The sequence below is a fragment of the Bos indicus genome, chromosome 8 (assembly GCF_029378745.1).
Source record: "Bos indicus isolate NIAB-ARS_2022 breed Sahiwal x Tharparkar chromosome 8, NIAB-ARS_B.indTharparkar_mat_pri_1.0, whole genome shotgun sequence".
Classification (NCBI taxonomy): domain Eukaryota; kingdom Metazoa; phylum Chordata; class Mammalia; order Artiodactyla; family Bovidae; genus Bos; species Bos indicus.
In genome coordinates this window covers 95,505,617-95,529,973 of record NC_091767.1, presented here as the reverse complement: position 1 = coordinate 95,529,973, position 24,357 = coordinate 95,505,617, and the positions used below count along the sequence as shown (strand labels likewise).

At 46.0% G+C, this 24,357-nt stretch overlaps 1 long non-coding RNA gene across 1 annotated transcript in view; it reads right to left on the bottom strand.

Annotated features, from left to right (window-relative positions):
- Positions 1–24,357, bottom strand: part of LOC109563316 (uncharacterized) — a 119,932-nt gene that overhangs the window by 80,062 nt on the left and 15,513 nt on the right. The window lies entirely within an intron of this gene.

Sequence of the window (24,357 nt, the reverse complement as noted above, 5' to 3'; positions counted from 1 at the left end):
TTTAAACCACCAAGAGTATGGTGATCTGTTTCGGCAGCCCTAGGAAACTAAGACAATGTCCCCGGGGAGAAAGAAGAAAGAAAACCCATGAGAAGGCTGCCTCAGTTTCCTTGAGCCACCATAACAAAGTACCGCAGACTGAGTGGCACAAAAACATTTATATCTCACAGTTCCGGAGGCTGGAAGTCCACAATCACGGTGCCAGCAAACTTGCTTTCTGGTGAGGACTCTCTTCTTGGCCAACAGACGTCCCCTCGCCATTGAGTCCTCGCATGGCCTTTCCTCTGTGCTCACACAGGAAGAATGCTTCCTCTTGCTATAAGGACACCAGTTCCATCAGATGCCAGCCTCCCTTTCTGGCTTCCTCATCTAAAGTGAAAGTGAAAGTCGCTCAATCCTGTCCAACTCTTTGCAACCCCAAGGACTGTAGCCTGCCAGGCTCCTCTGTCCATGGAGTTCTCCAGGCCAGAATACTGGAGTTGGTAACTGTTCTCTTCTCCAGGAGATCTTCCCAACCCAGGGATGGAACCCAGGTCTCCCGCATGGCAGGCAGATTCTTTACCATCTGAGCCACCAGGGAAGCATCTAGAGGCCCTCTCTCAAAATACAGTCACATCGGGGGCTGGGGCTTCAACATGCGAATTAGAGGAAACACAATTCGGTCCATGACAGAGGCCATGTGAACAATATGTGAAAATCCAGAGCATGCAGAAGTGGCTCCACCACCGCACGTGGAGGCAGGCATTCTGGAACACAAGCTAACTTCCAGGAACTGGGCCCAGGACATTCCGCAATGATGGCCCAAGAACAGGCAGCAGCAAAGGGAGGGCCTAGGGGAAATCTCCTACCCTCGGCCACCTCCCCAAGTCAGCCTCACATGCAGCTTATGCCCAGCCCTATTATTGCCCTTTATTTTTGTTTTTTAATTGAGCCTGCAGTACATGTAGGTGTCTTTTTTCCTTTTTTTTTTTTTTTTTTTTTTGGCCATGCTGCTCGGTACATGGGATCTTAGTTCCCAAACCAGGGATCAAACCCAGGCCCTCTGCAATGGATGCAAGGAGTCTTAACCACTGGATCACCAGGGAAGTCCTTGCCCTTTCTCAGTCAATTGGCTGGTCTCCCCACAGGGAACAATCACAAAATTTCCCCACAGGGACTTAGATAAACCTATGGCTGATTCATGTTGATGTTTGGTAGAAAACCAATACAATTCTGTAAAGCAGTTATCCTTCAATTAAAAATAAGTAAAATTTTTAAAAAATTTCCCCACAGGGAACAACCACAAAGTTTCATTTTCAAAAAGTGAATTCTTAGAGTGGAAGTATCTCCAAAGAGTATCTGAATCCCTTCACACCACATGAGATGGTGTGTTTATAAATAAATATCTGCGTGCATTTGGGTTTCGAACAGCAAAGATGGCTGGAGTCATTTTATCAAAGAATCATTAAAAAGGCCGTTTATCCCCAAGTGGACGGGAATACACACCAAATCCAAATGGCAGAATTGTGAACAGGATTTAGGATTATACAGCAAAAGCATCCAAGGTAACTGCTCTGAAATCTGAAGAGTTGCAGCATGTTAAATTAAGTCCTCTGGCACCTCTTAAAATCTAGGGAGATCAGTCTTAGGTTTCTCTAACAGGTTAGGTTTTGGTGAAAAACAATGCAAGCATTTTATATCATGCTGGCTTTGAAAACAAATAACCGATCACCATCCATTCCTGCAACATCCTTTACCTTGTTGTTGCTGTTTAGTTGCTAAGTCGTGTCCAACTCTTTTGTGACCCCATGGACAGCAGCCCAGCAGGCTCCTCTGTCCATGGGATTTCCCAGGCAAGAATACTGGAGTGGGTTGCCATTTCCTTCTCCAAGGGATCTTCATGACCCAGGGATCAAATTTGCATCTCCTGCATTACAGGCAGATTTTTTTTTTTTTTTTTTTTACCACTGAAACACCTGGGGAACCGTATTCTTTCCCTTAAATGTTTACAATTTATTTATTTAAAAAATATGTATTCAGCTCTTACTATGTGCCAGGCATAAGGCTGGATCCTGGGCTATTAATCATAAACAAAAAATGGACAATGCCCAACCAGAAGGTGGGCCCACCGTTGGCACTGGGGGTCAGGGTAAGAGGACTGGAGTCGGGAAACAGGAAGGCAGCCTTAAAGAAGGGAGTCCCCCTCCACCACACAGAACTCAGCAGGAAAACTAGAACACAGGCCAATCATAGGGAATCCATCAAGATTTAGAGGAACTCAGGAGTAGTAAAATCACTGCCGGAAGTGGGTGTCCTGATACAAGAAGCGGAGGCAGGGGGAAGGGGCACATTTCAGGCAACAGCCAGGGTCACAGGGACCCATGCCAGGAGCCCCATCCCTACTCTAACAAAGAGGCTGATGCACCGCCAAGTCCACCCTCCCCCACCGTTCCTGCCAGGAATGCCCTCGTCGTGGTTCAGCCTGGATGGGTTGGGGGCAGAGAGGAGAGAGCACGTGTTGAGGGCATCAGTGCATCCTGTGAGGCAGGAATGGATTCAAACCCACCTGGGGAAAATCGGGTGGCCAGAGACTCCCACAGCCACTGGGACTTTAAAGGCCACAATCCAAATGCACGCCACAGGGTCCAAGCACACAGCGAGTTTGGCCCGCCAGCCCCTGACTTCCTGGACCTGTCACTGTCTCACTGAGGAGCCCCTCTGGTCTCTGATCACTGTGCAGGGAGTCTCCCTGCCCTGGAGTCTGCGTGAGAACATCAAGACGGGGAGGAAGGAGAACGTGCAGGACAAGGGGAGCTGGCTGCGCACCGTTCACCACATACCCTCACAGTCCAATCCTGTTCTTGCATTTGTTTCTACTTGGTCTTATCTTTTCTGGGAAGCTGCAAGTCTCCAAATTTACACAGTGTCCCCAAATACCAAAAAAGTGAGGGGTAAATAGACTTATTTACCTGCTCTATATTAAAGACATCATGAAATCTGATTTTGGAAAAGCCATGGCCTCTCTAAGCCTCATTTTTCACCTCTGAAGAATGCATAGAGAAGGTTTACTCGGGTGTGATCTGGGGGATCACCACCCATGGAAGGAAAGGGAGGGAAGGGGGCAGAACTGGGGAGAGGGAGAAGCTGGGCTGTGATGGAGCCTCAACCGAGGCCTCCACTCTGAGGCCCTTCATAGCTGCCAGGCTTGCAGGGAGCCGGCAAGGCCTTTATTTCCCTGCTATATCATGGAGGCGGCCAAGGAAGGGGCCAGGACTTCGGCGAGGCAGCTGTCTACAGTGGAGGTGACGCTAGAGAGGGGTCTGAGGGTAACACTCCTGGCAGCTGGAGGACTGCAGCCTGCATTGCTGAGAGGGATCTGAATGGTCATCCCAGCGTCCAGCACAGCAGCATTGGGACAGTGCATGTGACCACAGGGGCTGGGCTGGGCTCCCTGTGAGGGGACTGGAAATCAGGACAGAGACCCAGGCAGACAGAGCCAGGTGGTGGGAGTTTTGTGGGTATGAACAAACCAGAGCCCTCCTCAAGCTCCGTGGGCAGCAGGCTGAAGGCAGCAGGAGTTCTGCAGACCCCATGGAGTGTTTGAAGCCCCACTGACCACCGTTCGCAGACTGGGATGACTCAGTCCGGGCCAGGTCCCTGGCAGCCACTGCTGGCCTGTGGGCATGGGAGGGATTGGCACCAGTTGCTCTCAATCCACGATCACCTGGGAACATCTGCCTGTCCCACAGCAGGCCACACATGAGTCAGTCAACGTGCTTCCCTTCATAGACCTGTCCTACAGCCTTTGAAATAATTCCAGTCACTTTCAAATGACAGGAAAAATCGGATTCATTGGGCAGAGAAAAGCACATGAAATATGCACCTTATCAGTGTAACTATAAAAACGAGCTCTGCATATGGACAGGCATTGGCAGCAAACCCAGCAAATGAAACCACTGATTTTTATGATTGAGGGAGCATTTTTAATTCCTGTTATCATAGTGTGTAATAAATACTTCTTTTGCAGCCTTGACCGTCTCCCACCAGAGGAAGCTGAGGACACATCCGTACTGGCGGGCAGCCGGCAGACGCTCTTTTGCATTTCACACTCGCAGTGACAGCTGTGTGCAGCCCACACTCAGGCAGACCTCCAAGCCCACGAGGAGACTGCTCATGGGCAGCCACCAGCAAAGCCTCTGAGCAAGATGGGTTCAAAAGCTGGTGACAGGGGAAAATTTTTTTTTGGAGGGAAGAAAAGAGGATTTTGTTCTTCCCATACCCAGCAACTAGCAAGGGGGATGTTAAAGGAGGCAGAGTTTCGATCAATACTTAAGGAAAGTGTTTGTAATAACAACTGATGGCCTGTCTCCAGAGCATTAAGGCCACTAGCTTCAAGCAGAGGCTGAAAGATCATTGGTCAAGGATGCCACAGAAGCAGTTCAGTTCAGTGGCTCAGTCCTGTCCAACTCTTTGCAACCCCATGGACTGCAGCAAGCCAGGCTTCCCTGTCCATCACCAACTCTGGAGCTTACTCAAACTCATGCATCAAGTCAGTGATGCCATCCAACCATCTCATCCTCTGTCGTCCCCTTCTCCTCCTGCCTTCAATCTTTCCAGCATCAGGATCTTTTCCAATGAGTCAGTTATTTGCATCAAGTGGCCAATGTATTGGAGTTCCAACTTCAGCATCAGTCCTTCCAATGAATATTCAGAACTGATTTCCTTTAGGATTGGCTGGTTGGATCTCCTTGCAGTCCAAGGGACTCTCAAGAGTCTTCTCCAACACCACAGTTCAAAAGCATCAATACTTCGGCGCTCAACTTTCTTTATGGCTTAGGGAGGGTCAAAGACTCTGGCTTAATTTGTTTAATCATAAGATTTTATAGATGATCATTAAAATAATTCAAAACTTAACTCAGGGAAGGTGGGATATGGAGCAGCTGGGTCAGATCTCCATGGGTTCCTGAAGGGACAGTGGTCCCCAGTAGCCCATGGAGAAGGGGATGGCACACTCTCGCCGCCAGCGCCCTCTGGTGGTGACCGGCTCAACCGCATCTGGGCTGTACAATAGCCCAGACCTTTCAAGGCCGACTCACTGAAGAAGCCACAAACACTCATCTCTTCCTCATGCTCAAAAGCATTTGTAGAAGTATGGTGAAAAAAGCCCCACAGTTAACCAAGTGGTCTTATTTGCATCATTTTTTCCCCTAAAAGTACTTTTTATTTTTACACTGAATTTAACACCATGGCCAAAGGCATTTGAATTGCAGGCTCACAACAAATTTTTATGACAAATTGTCAAGGAGCCCTAAACACCATTTACACATCAAGCGGGCTTGGATTCTGTCCATAATTCCCAAAGAAAACACTCTGTACCTTTCCTGTAGACGCTCAGCAAACATCTCGTCAACTCCTCATGTGCCAGGAACTATGTCAGGTGCTAAGGACCCAGAGATGAACTAAGCAGCAACTGAGAGATGGAAACACAGACAGACAGAGAGGGAGAAAGGCACTTAAAGTAACATTACGTATCAAATGTGAGAAGAGCCGAGAAGGGAGCACAGAGCGTAATCCGTGAGATTCCACGACTCTTCAGATAGCGGTGACATCTCACCTGGAACAGGAAAGTTAGTAGAATCACTCCGGATGGAGAAGGTGGCACAGGATATAACAGGGGCTAATATTTGTCGGGAAAGATGAAAAAGGTGAGTTTCCTAATGTGAAAGAAAGTTAAGGTGGAAAAAGAGAAGTTGCCTGGAGAGGTAAGGAGAGTTCTGATTGGGAAAGGCTGTGAGTGCCAAGCCTAAGAGTCCGGGCTCTATCCTGAGAGTCATGGGAGCCGCGGGGGTTTTCAAGCAAGGATCCAGTGGAATTTGTGGTTTTTATTTTAATCTTTCTGGCACAGCGAGAGGATGGGCCAGAGGCGAGTGGGACAAGTGACAGGAAATTATAGCCATCTGTTATAATTTCACCTGTCTCATTTAATCCTGATATCTATCACCATGATTACCTGTCCCTCACCTGACAGACAACCCACCGTGATAAAGAACTGATTCTGTACTGGAAAACCTCCCTGGTGTAGTTTAAAGAGTACAAGAACCCCCAAATTAGAATTATGGCTCCTCTACTGACCAGCTGTGTAACCTTGAAAAAGCCACTTAACAACACTGATTTCTAGCTCACTTAACTATAAAGTAGGAACGCCTGCCTCCCAGGGATGTTGTGACGATTCTGAGACACTATGTGAAAACTCAGGAAATCACAGAACTCTGTGAAAACAGAGTTTTCACAGTAGCTAATGCCACTGTCCTCTCGCTACGCTGGGATAAAGAGGTCCTCATTCCCCTTGGCATTAACTTTGCAATGGGGATCTGCCCAGATCTGGATTCCTTCTTTTCACTGTATTAAGAAAGTCTTCAATAATATGTCTTTTGACAAGACTGTAGTACATGAAAGAAAGTGTCTGTCTTTCTATATTTACCTGTGTCCCCAAGGAAGTGAGGTTGTGCCAAACCACACTCTGCCACTAGAGGGAGCTCATTCTTTAGCATCAAAGAAGTCATTCAGTTCAAACTGAAAGTAAGAGATCATCTGTTAGGAGAGACAAAAACCTAGAAAGTGTTGGTTGGCATGATGGTAGTGGTGATGGGTGTGTGTGTATCTGTGTGGGTGGGTGTGCCTCTCTTGGTGGTGGTGATGATAGGGTGTGAATGTGGGTGGGTGGGTGCGTTAGGGTATTCTAATTGTTATTCATCATTAGTCTAAGAGTAAAATCTCTGCAGAGAGGGACTAGAGGCTGACGCCAGTGCCACCATCTCCTAGTGTATGGACTTGGAAAAGTGACTTAATTTCTCAGAGCCTAAGTTTCTTCATCATGCCTACCTGATGGGAATGATTAGACAATGACATATTAGACACAGTGTCCAGCGAGTACCTAGCACAGAACAGGAATTCCATCAATTTTAGCATCCTTTCCTTTTTACATTCTGCTACAAATAACAATAACTGAGAACTATATTTAAGTGACATTGAAAGGCAAATAGGAGAAAACAGGAGTGGAGGGAGGCATGAAGGTGCCACAGAAAGCGCCTAGTGTTGGATGAGGGTCTCCCTCATCCTCCCAGCTGCTGAGTGAAGGCATCCATAGATGTGGATACCGTTTTATAAGCCCCCTGGCTAGACCAGGCAGCCACGAACAGATGGGCCACTAGGCGTGACTGCAAAATGAAGCGGGCATATGGACCGCAACTATGGCTCCCTCTCCCTTCTGTTGGAGCCGTTCCCCTCAATCCTGGAGTCATTACCCTGAGGTGGGAGGGGAAACATGATTTAATCGATTTCATGTCACCCTATTTTATGTTTCCAAAGTCACCATATCAATCCTGCCTTGTATTTCCACAGAGTCTCTTCTTTTGGTATTCTAGCAAGTGGCTCTGACAAACGCCATGCTGAGACCATGCCAACACAACTGGTGGAAAAAGAAAATTCGAGTCAGACAACCAGGTTCCCTTGACTGAATTCCAAATATCAGAGGGGGTGATTTTTCCTGTCTGAATTCACACCCCCACCCCCGGCTCCATTTTTTTTTTTTAACTAAACCAACAGAATCAAATAGATCTTTCGGTTCTTCTTAGACAGATGGGGAAATTCACCTTTGTTAAGCACCTTTCGTGTGCCAGGCTCTGTGCTGGGCACATCACACACCGTCATGTAATATTCACAATAGTCTTGTGACAAAGTCATGTTTGTTTCTGCTTTCCCAAGGTGGCACCTGAGGTTCAGAGAGGTTGAGTAACTTGCCTGAGGTCACACAGCTCAGGTGGGAGAGGTTTGGTTTGGGAGAGCTCAGGTTTGGTGCTCTTAGGTGCTAGACACCGAAGTCTGTTTTTCCACCCAGTGTAAGAAAAGCTGTGTCCAACCTAGACAGCATATTGAAAAGCAGAGTCATGACTTTGCCAACAAAGGTCTGTCTAGTCAAAGCTATAGTTTCTCCAGTAGTCATGTATGGATGTGAGAGTTGGACCATAAGAAGGCTGAGCACTGAAGAACTGATACTTTCTAAGTGTGGTGTTGGAGAAGACTCTTGAGAGTCCCTTGGACACCAAAGAGTCAAACTAGTCAGTTGTAAAGGAAATCAACCCTGAATATTTATTGGAAGGACTGAAGCTGAAGCCAAAGCTCCATTACTTTGGCCACCTGATGCGAAGAGCCAACCTATTAGAAAAGACCCTGATGCTGGGAAAGATTGAGGGCAAGAGGAAATGGGAACAACAGAGGACGAGATGGTTGGATGCCATATTGAGTCAATGGACAAGAGTTTGAGCAAACTCCAGGAGATGGTGGAGGACAGGGAAGCCTGGCATGCTGCAGTCCATGGGGCCGCAAAGAGTCGGACACAACTGAGTGACTGAACAACAAGAACATACCAACAAATACGCCAAGAGCCTCTCTGAAAGCTGCCGCTTTCAAATGTCCCTATGTGATATGCTCCCTCTCAGATCTCAGCCTTCTCAACACTTTCTTGAGTCTTCCTCATTATAAAATTTTTCCACTTAACTCACCCTCAAAGTTGATCATGGGCTTCCTAGGTAGTGCTAGTGGTAAAGAACCTGCCTGCTAATGCAGGAGACTTAAGAGACGCGCGTTCGATCCCTGGGTCAGGAAGGGAGAAGGAAATGACAACCCACTCCAGTATTCCTGCCTGGGAAATCCCAGAGGCAGAGGAGCCTGGCCAGCTAGAGTCCAAAGGGTCGCAGAGTCGGACATGACTGAATTGATTTTGCATGCAAAGGATCATCCCCTCTTTATTCACTGTAGCAATTACCCCACAAAAGCTAAGAATCCCTGTCTCGCAAGCAAAGAAATTGTGTGACTTGGCTGTCTCAGGCCACTCAGTTGGCATGCCTGGAACCACAGAAAAGCAACTTTCTCTCGTGTAAGAAACTGCCTCTAGGCTGAGCTGAAACTGCTCCCCAGTGTCCCGGATCTCTGAATACAAAACCCAGGAGTCTAGCTTTGAAACTCAAATGCTTTCCTGAACTCTCATCTCAATACCGATTAAACATACCCTGACTTCATCTCTGTCCCCACTGTCAGTGCCCCCGATTAGGCTCTCTGCTGGATCCTCGCACAAGTCAGCCACTTGCTGACCCGACTCCAGTCCTCCCTGGTCAACTCGACTGCTCGCTGTCAACAGAGGACTTTTCCCTGTGCACAGTTGCTTTACAATGTTGTGCTAGTTTCTGCTGTACAGCAAAGTGAATCAGTATACATATAGTCTGGAGAAGGCAATGGCAACCCACTCCAGTACTCTTGCCTGGAAAATCCCAGGGACGGGGGAGCCTGGTGGGCTGCCATCTATGGGGTTGCACAGAATCTGACATGACTGAGGCGACTTAGCAGCAGCAGCAGCAGTATACATATAGTCCCCTCTTTTTTGGATTTCCTTCCCATTTAGGTGACCACAGAGCATTCAGTAGAGATCTCTATGCTATACAGACAGTTCTCCTTAGTTATCTATCTTATACACAGTAGTGTATACATGTCAATTCCAATCTCCCAATCCGTTAACAGAGCACTCTTTTTAAAAATTTAATTCCATCAGGTCACAGGTCTGTTGAAAACAGTGACCATCCCCCACCATCACCGCCAAGTGAAAGTCACTCAGTCGTGTCTGACTCTTTGCAACCCCATGGACTGTAGCCTGCCAGGCTTCTCTGTCCGTGAAATTCTCCAGGCCAGAATACTGTAGCCTGCAAGGCTTCTCTGGCCATGGAATTCTCCAGGCCAGAATACTGGAGTGGGTAGCTGTTCTCTTCTCCAGGAGGTCTTCGAACCCAGTAATAGAACCCAGGTCTCTCGCATAGAAGGCAGATTCTTTACCAGCTGAGCTACCAGGGAAGCCCTTATTTAACAGAAGTGTTTCTTCATTTGTACTTAGTCGCTCAGTTGTGTCTGACTCTCTGCGACCCCATGGACTGCAGCCCACCAGACTCCTCTGTCCACGGGGATTCTCCAGGCAAGAATATTGGAGTGGGTTGCCCAGCAAAGAGAGCCATAATTCATTAACCTGCCTAACAGCTTCCTGCATATTCTCACCCAGGTTGCCTTTTTAACCTCACCACAATCCACCCACACCCCCACTCCCTCCCCCTCGATTGCTTAGAAACAGTACAGTGTAGTGTCTCTGTTATTGTTGTTTAGATGATCAGTCATGCTGACTCTTTTCCAACCCCACTGCAGCTTGCCAGGCTCCTCTCTCCATGGGATTTCCCAGGCAAAAATACTGGAGTGGGTTGCCCTGCCCTTCTAAAGGGGATCTTCCTGACCCAAGAATGGAACCCATGTCTCCTGCATTGCCAAGCAGATTTTTTACCACTGAGCCAGGGAAGCCCACCTCATGCCAATCCATCTTCCACTCTTTCCTTTTAGAGATGGAACTCTGGAGTTTTCACTGAGCACAAGGACTCCCTTGCAGACAGCTATGACTATGTGACGAGACTGTGACCCATGGGATATAAGGGAAAGTGATGTGCACTACTCCTGGGTCATGTCACTCAAAAGAACCTTCTTCTGTACTAATATTTAGTCCTCACTCCCCTTCCCACCCCCTCACCTCCCCACCCTTGGCCTCTAGCATCTACCAATGTACTCCCTGATTCTATGAATTTGACCATTCTAGGGAGCACATATAAGTGAAATCAAACAGTGCTTGTCTGCACCTACTGTATATTGGAATGCATTTTTAAAGTTAACAATGCATGTCCCACAAACAGACTGCACCTTTTTCCCCCTGTGCTATACAGTAGGTTCTCACTGGTCATCTACCTTATACACAGTACTGTGTATGTATCAATCCTAACCTCCCAATCCATTCCCCCATCCCTTCTAATAGAGTTTCAGCTTAGGAAAGTGAAGATTTGAGAGATGGATGGTCGTGACAGTTGAACAACAGTGTGAATGTACTTAGTGCCCCTGAAATGTACAGTTAAATATGGTTAAAATATTATGTTTTATGTGACTTTTGTCACGATAAAACATTTTTTAAAAAGAAGCTTCTTGCTCTTCACTTTCTATTTGTTCTCAGGAATGAGAAAATGGATGTATTGGTAATACACCAGCTTTGATCATGTAGATGAAGATAACACCCTGGTGGGGTGGGAGGGGTGATGCAGCAACAAGATAGAAGGAACTTGGGTCCCTGAGGCTCTGCAGAGTACACCATGGCTGGACTTGTTTGGGCTGCCCTGTCGCAAAGAGTCGGACACGACTGAGCAACTGGATGAACTGAACTGAACTGAAAGATTCCACTGCACTGATTTCAGAGGCGATTCCAGGAATCACCACTAGGGGGTGGGGAAGTGAAACAGAGAAGGGAGAGAAATCAATGAGGTGTACATTACCTACTGACTGCATATGGGCAGCTGGACCTCAGTCACAATGGGGAATACTGGGAGAGAGAAGAATGTGACTCAGATGTCCTGGTCAAGGAGCGAGGGAGCTGGGGTAGTTATGTACCAACAGCTGCGGAAACTCACTGAGGGATACTAGAGAAGGGGGCACTCTGACTCCAGGCAGAGTGCTCTGGGGTCAGGGAGAGCCCCAGGCAGGTACAGGTGTTACAATGTCAGTAATCTGGGTGGACAGATGTGATAAGTCTTGAGAAGCCTTGGCTATCTCATCATACATATGCGTCTGCTACACTCACCCACCTCTCCATCCCTTTGACCTAGCTTGGAATTTTAGGAAAGAAATAAACCTATTTTAAGTCACCATTTTTCGTTAAGTCACTTAAAACCTATTTTAAGTCACCATTACTTAGTCTCTGTTAATGCATACGTTTCTGTTAAGGATCAACCTACTTTATACACTAGCATGAGACTACCTGCATTCAAAGCCCATCTCTACCACTTACTAGAGGCAAGGGACTGAACTTTTCTGGCCCTCAGTTTCTCCTCCTGAGAAATGGGCCTGTTTATATTTTTTCACGGGGCTGGTGTTCAGGGGCACCTGGGAGAATGCATGCAAACCACACTGCCTGGCCCAGAGCGAGCCAGCTGCTGCTCCTGTTTCATGCATCGGAGCCCTTTTTGAAAGCTGCTCTTGAATTTGTTTTGACAGTTCACGTGGTCCCTCCAAAGACAGAACACAATGGGCATCCCAGGGCAGCGCCAGAGAATGTAACAGCAAAGGCTCAGTCTGCTTAGATGCCGCTGCCCCAGAGTCAAAAAGAAACTGGGACCAGAAGCTAGAGCCAAAGATCAAAGCCAGGAAATGACAGCCAACCTGGGAAGAAAACGACAGGAAATGAGACCAGGCCACAGGGAAGCCACGAGAGGAGGGAGGAGATTCCAGCACTTCTGGAGTTTACAGCAGAGGTTCCCCAGGCTGCTGAGCTTCTCTGGCCCAAGCTTCCAGCCAGTCAGCAGGAAGCCAGTGCCCCACAAGAGTCTATGAATGAGCAAGCAGGTGCCCCTGGCGGTGGCCTGGCTGATTCCCAGCTCTGCTCAATTAGCACCTCCCTCATCATGCACCTGGACATCTGCAGATGACTGGCCCTCACCCCTTCCTGTACGCCTTCTCATTCCCCCAGCACCCATGGGAGCAGAGAACATGCCCCAAGACTGGAAACAGCAACTTCAGCCTTGCAAAGACCAGGCAGTGGGGACCAGGAATCATTAACAATTGCAGCATTGCCCAGGGTAAATGCCTCCTGATGGAGTCAAGAGAGAAATGACTGCAAGCAAGTGCTGTGTCATTAAGATTAGTTGAAACTGAACTTAGGGGGTTATTGTTTTAACCGTTTCTCTCCACGGGTGCCATCACAGATGCAGAACTGGTCGTTAATACTAATTATTCAGTCCACTTCTATGGAGCACTTTCCTGAGCCAGGTTCTGTATCAGCCCAGGGTCTCAGAGACTAGGAGACAGGCTCCACGACTTTGATTAAATCCTGTCCAAGTGGGGAGCAGCCAAGCAACCAACTGTATGATGAGCCAGTGATTTTTTAAACACTGACTGATAGTAAGTACGTGAGTGTGTGTGCTACATCGCTTCAGTCGTGTCCGACTCTGTGCAGCCCGCCAGGCTCCTCTGTCCATGGGTTTCTCCAGGCAAGAATTCCAGAGTGAATTGCCATGCTCTCCTCCAGGTGATCCTCCCAATGCAGAAATCGAACTGACCGTTTCCTATTTCTCCTGCATTTGCGGGCAGGCTCTTTACTAGGGTTTCCCTGAAAGCTCAGTTGGTAAAGAACCCTCCTGCAATGCAGGACAAGTGATGTGAAGTCTCTCAGTCGTGTCTGACTCCTTGCGACCCTGTGGACTCTAGCCCACCAGGCTCCTCCATCCATGGGATTTTCCAGGCGAGAATACTGGAGTGGGTTGCCAATGCAGGAGACCCTGGTTCAGTTCCTAGGCCGGGAAGATCCACTGGAGAAGGAATACACTACCCCCTCCAATATTCTTGGGTTTCCCTTTTGGCTTAGCTGGTAATGCGGGAGACCTGGTTTGGGAGAGATCTCTTGGAGAAGGGAAAAGCTACCCACTCCAGTATTCTGGCCTGGAGAATTCCATGGACTACAGTCCACAGGGTCGCAAAGAGTGGGACATGACTGAGCGACTTTCTCTTTCACTTTTTCTTTACTACTAGCGCCACCTGGGAAGCCTCTAGACGTGGAAATCCGCAGCTTCCTGGGCCCCACCCCCAGTGACTTCATCCAGCATCTGCATTTTTTTTTAAAAGACTTTATTTTTTGGAACAGTTTTAAATTCACAGAAAAATTAGGAAGAGAGTATACAGGGAGTTCTTAAACACCCTCTCACCCTTACATTCCCAAAATACACTTATTAAAATTTATGAACCAATGTAGATATTTTTATTAAAGGCCAGGAAGCAACAGTTAGAACTGGACATGGAACAACAGACTGGTTCCAAACAGGAAAAGGAGTGCGTCAAGGCTGTATATTGTCACCCTGCTTATTTAACTTATATGCAGAGTACATCATGAGAAACACTGGGCTGGAAGAAGCACAAGCTGGAATCAAGATTGCCGGGAGAAATATCAATAACCTCAGATATGCAGATGACACCACCCTTATGGCAGAAAGTGAAGAGGAACTCAAAAACCTCTTGATAAAAGTCAAAGTGGAGAGTGAAAAAGTTGGCTTAAAGCTCAACATTCAGAAAACAAAGATCACGGCATCTGGTCCCATCACTTCATGGGAAATAGATGGGCAAACAGTGGAAACAGTGGCAGACTTTATTTTTTTGGGCTCCAAAATCACTGCAGATGGTGACTGCAGCCATGAAATTAAAAGACGCTTACTCCTTGGAAGGAAAGTTATGACCAACCTAGACAGCATATTGAAAAGCAGAGACATTACTTTGCCAACAAAGGTCCGTTGGACTGTAAAGAAAGCTGAGCGCCAAAGAATTGATGCTTTGAACTGTGGTGTTGGAGAAGACTCTTGAGAGTCCCTTGGACTGCAAGGAGATCCAACCAGTCCATTCTGAAGGAGATCAGCCCTGGAATTTCTTTGGAAGGAATGATGCTGAAGCTGAAACTCCAGTACTTTGGCCACCTCATGTGAAGAGTTGACTCATTGGAAAAGACTCTGATGCTGGGAGGGATTGGGGGCAGGAGGAGAAGGGGATGACAGAGGATGAGATGGCTGGATGGCATCACTGACTCGATGGATGTGAGTCTGAGTGAACTCCGGGAGTTGGTGATGGACAGGGAGGCATGGCGTGCACAATTCATGGGGTCGCAAAGAGTCGGACATGACTGAGCGATTGAACTGAACTGATAGTTTATTCAGATTCCCTCAGTTTTTACCTAGTGTATCCTTCTGTTCCAGAATCCCATCAGGATACCGTATCACATTTAGCTATCAGGTCTCCCCTCTTGGCTGTGACAATTTCCCAGATTCTCCTTGTTTTTGATGACCTTGACCATTGTGAGGAGAGCTGCTCAGGTATTTTATGGGTTTCCCTTCTACTGAAGTGTATCTGATGTTTTCCTAATGATCAGTCTGTGGCTATGATTGGGGAAGGAAACCAGAGAGGTAATGCACCCGTCTCATCACATCATATGCCTGGGTGCAAACAGTCAATGTGACATTACTGTTGATACTAATCACCTGACGAAGGTAGTGTTTGTCAGTTTTCTCTGCTATAATGCTATTCTCTCTCCTTTTTCTTTTTAGTCACTTCCCTACTTTACTCTTTGAAAGGAAATTATGTGCAGCCCACACTTTAAAAATGGGGAGTTGTTGGCCGCACCACCCAAATCAATCTACAGATTTGAAACAATCTCTATCAAATTACATTTCTCTCAAAACTATTACCAAAAAATCCCAAAATTTATATGGAACCATAAAAGATCCATAACTGCCAAAGCAATCCTGAGGAAAAAAGAACATAGCAGGAAGTATAACCCTCCCAGACTTTAGACAATACTACAAAGCTATAGTAATCAAAATAGTGTGGTAGTGGCACAAAAACAGACATGTGGATCAATGGAACAGAATAGACAGCCATAAATAAACCCACATACCTACAGTCAATTAATCTTTTCTTTTTTTCCACCTAGCGTTCAGTTCAGTTCAGTTCAGTCGCTCAGTCGTGTCCAACTCTTTGCAACCCCATGAATCACAGCACGCCAGGCCTCCCTGTCCATCACCAACTCCCGGAGTTCACTCAGACTCACATCCATCGAGTCAGTGATGCCATCCAGCCATCTCATCCTCTGTCGTCCCCTTCTCCTCCTGCCCCCAATCCCTCCCAGCATCAGAATCTTTTCCAATGAGTCAACTCTTTGCATGAGGTGGCCAAAGTACTGGAGCTTCAACTTTAGCATCATTCCTTCCAAAGAAATTCCAGGGCTGATCTCCTTCAGAATGGACTGGCTGGATCTCCTTGCAGTCCAAGGGACTCTCAAGAGTCTTCTCCAACACCACAGTTCAAAAGCATCAATTCTTCGGTGCTCAGCCTTCTTCACAGTCCAACTCTCACATCCATACATGACCACTGGAAAAGCCATAGCCTTGACTAGACAGACCTTTGTTGGCAAAGTAATGTCTCTGCTTTTCAATATGCTGTCTAGGTTGGTCATAACTTTCCTTCCAAGGAGTAAGCGTCTTTTAATTTCATGGCTGCAGTTATCATCTGCAGTGATTTTGGAGCCCAGAAAAATAAAGTCTGACACTGTTTCCACTGTTTGCCCATCTATTTCCCATGAAGTGATGGGACCAGATATTTAGAGAGCTAAATTAATCAATATTTGTCAACATTAGTAACAGGCTAATGTCTATGAAGGATGAAGGCCTCTCTCTCAAAGGAGGTAAGTTTTGAGTGAAATCTGAAATGAAATAAGTCATGCAGAAATCTGGGAAAAGAATGTTCCAACCTGAGAGACTACTCAATGCAAAGGTCCAAAGTTGGATATGCTTGGCATGCTCAAAGCTATCAAAGCGGCAGAATGTTGGGACATTCAAAAGCCTCAGACAGGATATCTGACCTAGGTCTTACAGGATGAATAGGAGTTGTTGTTTAGTCACTAAGTCGTGTCTGCCTCTTTTGTGACCCCATGGACTGTAGCCCCATCAGGCTCCTCTGTCCGTGGGATTTCCCAGGCAAGAATATTGGCGTGGGTTGCCATTTCCTTCTCCAGGGGACATCCTGACCCAGGGATCAAACCTGCACGTCCTGCATTGGCAGGCGGATTCTTTCCCACGGAGCCACCTGGGAACCTGAATAGGAGTCTGCCAGACCTAAAAGGGGCAGTGTGCTCCAAACAGAAGGCACAGCAAGGGCAATGAAAGTGTGGGGACAAGATTAAACTACACAGCGCTTTATACAGTATAAAGGGCTCCAGTCACACCAGCTGTTGCTCTTACTCATCAAGAAGGCATACAGAAGAGGAAGCAGTGGTACTAGAACAAACGGTAAAGAAAGCTGAAGAATCTGGGAGGTAGCTTTGTCAGGGAAAATAAACCTATGAGATTAAAAAGAAATCAGTGACAAACACTGGCATTAGTAATACAGATGCAGCCTTCATCTGACAAGTCCTCTTGGTGCTCTAGAAGCCCTGGAGAAAGTTGCAGAAACTGTACATACTTGATCAAAATCACTCTTGCTGGTTCTGCTGCCACTGCTCCTACTGCTACTTAGAAAAGTTACAAGAAAACTCAGGGGAAATCATAATAGGAGATTAAGCATCACATTAGAAATTAGCCTGATTAGATGTGTATTAGTCCAGGCCCTCCAGAGACACAGAACCAACAGGAGAAAGAAATAGACAGAGAGACAGACAGATAATGAGGAATTAGCTCTTGTGATTATGGGGGCTGAGAAGCCCCATGACCTGCCACCTGCAAGCTAAAGACCAACCTAGGAAAGCCAATGGTGTACATTTCACTCCAATTCCAAAGGTCTGAAAACCAAAAGCTCTGATGGCACAAGTCCCAGCCTGTGGGCAAACCACTGATGTCCCAGCTCAAGTAGTCAGGCAGAGAGAGAGAATTCCCCCCTTCTCTGCCTCTTTGTTCTGTTCAGGTCCTCAATGGATTTGGATGATGTCCATCCAAATTTGGGAGGTCAATCTGCTTGACTGAGTCCCCTTATTCAAATGCTCATCAGATCCAAAAATACTCTCAGATACACTCAGAAATTAATGTCTATTCTGAGTATCCCATGGTCTAGTCCAACTGACACATGAGATTAGTCATCACAAGATGCCAGTTCCCAAAGAAAGACATGAGCAAGTCAACCCATTCTTCAGAACCAAAATTGACAGTCCTGGGCTCAAGAAAACCAGAGGACTGATGTTGACCACCCCCCTCCCCTCCACATGGACCTATCTCTCCAGACTAGGAAACACTGGCAAGTGATTATCTTTCTGGAAGCAACAGAACATGGTAATTAAGAATATAAGGTGAGGGACTTCCCCGGTAGTCCAGTGGGTAGGACACCGCACTCCCAGTCCAGGGGATCTGGGTTCAACCCCTGGTCAGGGAACTAGATCCTACATGCTGCAGTGAAGACCTGTTGCAGCCCAATAAATAAATACAAATATTGTTTAAAAAAGCATATAAGGTAGATCTAGTCTCATCTCATATCTGCCATTACTATGTGTGTGTCCTTGGACAATCACCTCCCTCTCTCAGCCTGCTTCCTCATCTGTAAATTGAAAATGATAATTATAATACTATCTTCCTCAAAAAGCTGTGGTGAGAATTCAAAGATAATGCATGTAAAACACTCCATAAATGTTAGTTATTATGGATACATTTAAATATTATTCTTAAGAATCCTATTACAGTTAGAAAAGGGTTGGTAGAAAGCCTGAGAATAAAATGTATAATGACAGGGTTAAACCGCAGATATTCAAATTGTGACCAGAAGGAGGAAGGAAGAAAGAATTCAACTTTATTAAGCACTAACTGTGTGACAAACACTCTTAGACCCTTTAAATCGGAGTCCCATTCATGTCTCACAACCATCTCTGAAGAGTGAATTAGGCACTTACTGTCTTCATTTTTCAGAGACCAAATTTCAGGAAAGTTCAGTAATTTGTTCAAGGTCACAAAACTCCTAAATGCCATTTTTTTTCTGACTGTTCAACTCTGTTCTCTTTCTATTACAGCAAATACGTTTCTGCATGTTACCAACATCCAAGCTGTTATTCTAAATTCTAAGGTTAATCATTAATCTCTCAAAAAAGCACATTCAAATTCAACTCTTCAGGCTCAAGAGCAATTCATTTCAAGGATAACTGTGATTTTTGATGATGAGGTTTTCAAGAAAGTCACAGCTCATACTAGCCATGTAACTTGGGGGTGAATTCCCTAAACTCTCAGAGCCTTTATTTGCTCACCTGAAAAATGGTGATCATATATTTGCAAAGTTGCTATGTAAATTAAATGAGATTACATATGAGAAAGCACTCAGCACAGTGCCCATGTCTTTAATCTGAGTCTTCAAATTAGTCCTACTGAAATAGTTGGAAATCCTTTTCAGTCAGAATCCACTAAAATGATAACCTCACTGCTAACAGCCTTGATTACTTTTGTAGCTATAAAAAATATTTCCTTGGACAAATTCTTTTGGGGAATTAAGAAAGCAATGGATACAGTCCATTATACAGTGAAGTAAGTCAGAAAGAGAAAAACAAATATATTAATGCATATATGTGGAATCTAGAAAGATAGTACTGATGAACCTATTTGAAGGGCATCAGTGGAGACATAGAGATAGAAAAAAGACTTATGGACATGGGTAGTGGGGGAGAGGAAAGAGAGGGTGGGACGAATGGAGCGAGTAGCATGGAAACATACATTCAGTTCAGTTCAGTTCAGTCGCTCAGTCGTGTCCGACTCTTTGCTACTGCTGCTAAGTCACTTCAGTCGTGTCCGACTCTGTGCGACCCCATAGACGGCAGCCCACCAGGTTCCCCCGTCCCTGGGATTCTCCAGACAAGAACACTAGAGTGGGTTGCCATTACCTCCTCCAATGCATGAAAGTGAAAAGTGAAAGTGAAGTCGCTCAGTGGTGTCCGACTCTTAGCGACCCCATGGACTGCAGCCTACCAGGCTCCTCCGTCCATGGGATTTTCCAGGCAAGAGTACTGGAGTGGGGTGCCATTGCCTTCTCTGGTCCGACTCTTTGCGACCCCATGAATCACAGCACGCCAGGCCTCCGGGTCCATCACCAACTTCTGGAGTTCACTCAGACTCACGTCCATCGAGTCAGTGATGCCATCCAGCCATCTCATCCTCTGTCGTCCCCTTCTCCTCCTGCCCCCAATCCCTCCCAGCATCAGAGTCTTTTCCAATGAGTCAACTCTTCGCATGAGGTGGCCAAAGTACTGGAGTTTCAGCTTTAGCATCATTCCTTCCAAAGAACACCTGGGGCTGATCTCCTTTAGAATGGACTGGTTGGATCTCCTTGCAGTCCAAGGGGCTCTCAAGAGTCTTCTCCAACACCACAGTTCAAAAGCATACGTTACCATATGTAAAATAGATAGCCATTAGGAACTTGCTATAGGACTCAAGGAACTCAAATTGGAGCTCTGTAACAACCTAGAGGGACTGGCGGGAGAGTTTGGAGGAAGGTTCAAAAGAGAGGGGACCTAGGTATACCTGTGGCTGAATCATGTTAATGTATGGAAGAGACCAACAGAATATTGGAAAGCAATTATCCTTCAATTAAAATTAAATAATTTTTTAAAATAACAACAACAACAGCAAGGGAGTTCACCTTTCCATTCCCAAGTTAGATTCTTTCACTAGTGCCACCTGGGAAGCCCCAAAACAGAAAGACAACAGAAACTAAACTAACTTCATAACTCAATATTATAAATTTTTTATTTTTATAAACTTGGGAGTGTGTTTCACTTTTGCTGTATACGAGTATGTAGGGGATATGCAAAAAAAAAAAAAAAACACACACACACACTGGATTTGTTAAAATAATATATATGTTGAGTTTGTTAGCTTTTAAAACTAAGATTTAGGAATAAGGCAGGAATACTAAGACAGGTATAAAAAATATCTCCCAGATGTACAAAATCAGTGCTTTCCAGAGTTGCCTGATGCTAAGAATTAGCTGATTCATGCCCTCAAGGGTGGCCGGGTGCGGGGCAGGAACTCTGTGCTTTCGAGAGCACCCCAGGTTATTCCTGAAACCCAGCGAATTAGGAAAATACTATTCAAACCCAACTTGCAAATTTCAAGATGTTTCACCTCCCCATGAGTCCACTAATTTTGGCCTCAAGTATTTTTGGCAATGCAACTACCAAATCATTAACTAATTCCCTAATGTGACTGACAATTAACTTTTAATAAAGAAAAGTACTGCTATAATTAATTTCAGAAAAGAAAGTACAATATGAAAACTGTCTGTCTCCATGAATGGTAAAGAAAGTCTTCTGACCGCGCTGGAAGGGAGAAGCCCACTTCCAGCAGAGAAAGTGATCCAGTGCGTCTCTCTGACCAGGTGATTTCAATCAGGTCCTACCCGCCACCCCAGGCAGGTGTTATACATGTTAGTAACTCCTGTCATCCAGCCAGAGAGAAGGTATCACAAGAACAGGGCAGATAGGAGATGACTGAATGGGAAGAAATTATGAACAACTGAACTAAACAAACTTAATCAACATTTGCATAATGTCCTAGGATTTACAGAGCCTTTTTATACAAACATCTTTTCATTTAACCTTTAGAACAATTCTGCAAGGTAAATGATCCCGACTCTACAGTCAAGGAGATCACGGCTCAAGCTAATTATCAAATGGTCCCTGGGCACAGGTTTTTCAGATTCTAGATTCCAGGTTTTTCTACACTTGGAGCTGCTTTGACGGACAATACTGGGTTAGAGGGAAAGGGTTTCTTTGAAGCAATGCAATAAAGAGGGAAACTGTCATGACTCAAGCAGAATAAAATATAAAGAGAAGAAAAGGATAAGGACTCTTAAGCAGAAAACATGAGAGAAGGCATTAGAGAATTCAGAACAGGAAAGTGACCAGTGACTGCAAATCAACCTCATAAATCTTGAAAGCTGTGTGAGGGGTAAAGCTTGTCAAGGCAGACCCAACACTGAAAGGTCCTTACCAAGACGGAGAATAGTCCATTATTCCTCACCAGGTGCCAGCCCCAAGAGCACAGGAGTGCAGCAGACTTACAGGGTCAGCAAAGGTTCATCACACTGAATGTGGTGCCCTGGGCCTGAAGACCATAAATCAGAGACAGACGTGCAGGGCTGTGAGGCTGGAAGGTGGGTGTGAGGTCGGATGTCCCCTCCAGGGTCTCCCCTCCAGCCCTCTAGCCTCTGTCCTGATCCAGACCTCCTTATCTCTGCCCTGATCTCTTGAGCAGTCACCCTGCCTCCAGCCTTACGAACTGTCTGCAAAGCACCATTTCAAATTGCAACCTGAGGACCCAACCTGATTCCTCTAGTAAAAGGTATCCAGTAACTCACACAATGCCTGAGATATGGCTCAGGGTCACATTCATAACTCCAGCACTAGGGACTTCCCTGACGGTCCACCGGCTAAGGTACTGTGTGGAGGTGGGCCCAGGTTCAACCCCTGGTCAGGAAAATATATTCCACATGTTGTAACTCGAGTTCGCACGCTGCAACTAAAAGAGTCCGTGTACCACAACTAAGACCTGGTGCAGCCAAATAAATAAATAAAATATTAACGATAAGAACTCCAGCACTGCAGTCAGGCTGCCTGGGTTCAAATCTCAGGTCCCCTCCCACTGGCTGCAGATCCTTAAGGATTCACTTACCCTCTCTGAGCTTCTTCTGTGAAAAGGGGGTAATGGTGATACCAGTAGCACCTGCCTCCCAGCCGGCAATGAAGCACTTTGCACAATGCCTGGCCAGTGGCGTCTGCTCGGTTAGTGGTGGCTGTGATTACTGCCAATGAAAATAGCACTCCCGGGAAGATACAACTGGATTGTTTGTCCAGCGCATCCTTTGCTAGGAACTGTCCCAGTTTAGGATGAACTCCTGGCCATCACAAAATGATTCGGGCCTCCATCTACTAGCTCATTCATTCAGCAGTCTTTAAGGGTCTACTAGGAGTCCATGGGGTCGCTAAGCGTCGGACACGACTGAGCGACTTCACTTTCACTTTTCACTTTCATGCATTGGAGAAGGAAACGGCAACCCACTCCAGTGTTCTTGCCTGGAGAATCCCAGGGACGGGGGAGCCTGGTGGGCTGCCGTCTATGGGGTCGCACAGGGTCGGACACGACTGAAGCAACTTAGCAGCAGCAGCAGCAGGAGCCTGAAACTATTGTCAGTGCTGGTAAACCTCTATTTTTTAACATTTTATTATTCTATACAAATTGTATATATTTAAAGTCTGCAACATGATATTTTGATATACACATGTTATGAAATGATTACTACAGCCAAGCTAATTAACACATCTATTACTTCACAGTTACCTTTTTTAAATGTGGTAAGAACTTCTGAAGATCTATAATATTAATATAATACAGTGTTATAACCATAATTCCACCATGCTGTACCTTAGACCTCTATAACTTACTCATCCTGCAAAACTGAGATTCTGTACCCTTTGACTAGCATTTCCTCTTCCCCCCACCCTTTCCCTGCTCTGGTTCTATGAGTTTGACCTTTTTGGATTCCACATATAAGTGAGGCCATGTGGCATTTCTCTTTCAGTGTTTATTTCATTTAGCATAATGTCTTGTAGGCTCATCAGTGTTATTGGAAATAGCAAGATTCCTTCTTTTTTAAGGTTGAATAGTATTCCATTGTGTGTGTGTTGTGTGTATTTATCACAATTTCATTATCCATTCATCTATTAACAGACAATTATGTTGCTTCCACAGCTTGACTACAGTGAATGATGCTGCAGAGAGGATGAGATGGTGGTTATCCCCTCAAGATTCTGATTTTATTTGTCTTCATGCTGTCAGTGCCCTGGCCTTTCTCCCACAGGAGCAGCTGCTGAAGAACATGACTGTTAATCTTCAGGATGAGAGTGACAGGAAGAAGAGCAGCCTGGTTCCTCAGTGCAAAGACTCGGATTCACAACCGGGACAAAAAAACAATAACTATATTGCCCAACGCTTAAAAAATAAGGCTTCACTTTAATAAAATGGCAACCCACTCCAGTATTCTTGCCTGGAGAATCCCATGGACAGAGCAGCCTGGCAGGCTACAGTCCACCGGGTCGAAAAAAGTTGGACACAACTGAGCGACTTCACTTCTAATAAATCATTGGCTACATCTCTTATCACACACCCTCAACCTACATGTCTCACTCTGACCTCCTCTACTGGATTCCCAGCACCTGAGTTTTATATAACATCACAGAGCCCAATTTCCCAAACCAGACTGCTGCCCGAATCATCTGGAATGCTTGCTAAAAGCAAGATCACCGGGCCTGTCCCCTAGAAATTCTAATTCTAGGAAGCAGCCCAACAATCTGTATTTCTAAGCAGAGTTCCAGATAACTCCTACCTTTGAGAAACATTGAAAAACTCTGATATAACACATAAGGCCATGATAAGTAATTTCGGAAAATTTCTTAGCTAGAAAACAATCCTATGCAGTTAACACCATTGCCTTAGGGCAGCGGTCCCCAACCTTTTTGCGCCAGGGACCAGTTTCGCTGAAGACAAGTCTTCCCCAGACAGGATCCGAGAATGACTCAGGCCGTAATGCGACGGATGGGGAAAGATGGAGAGCGGCAGACGAAGCTTCTCGCTCACCCCTGCTGGCATCCTGCCCTGCGGCCAACAGGCCTCAGGGCCGGGACCGGTCCACGGACCCTGTTGGGGACCCCTGCCTTGTAGTTTTTGTTAAACGGCTGATATTTGTGCATTACGCAGCAGC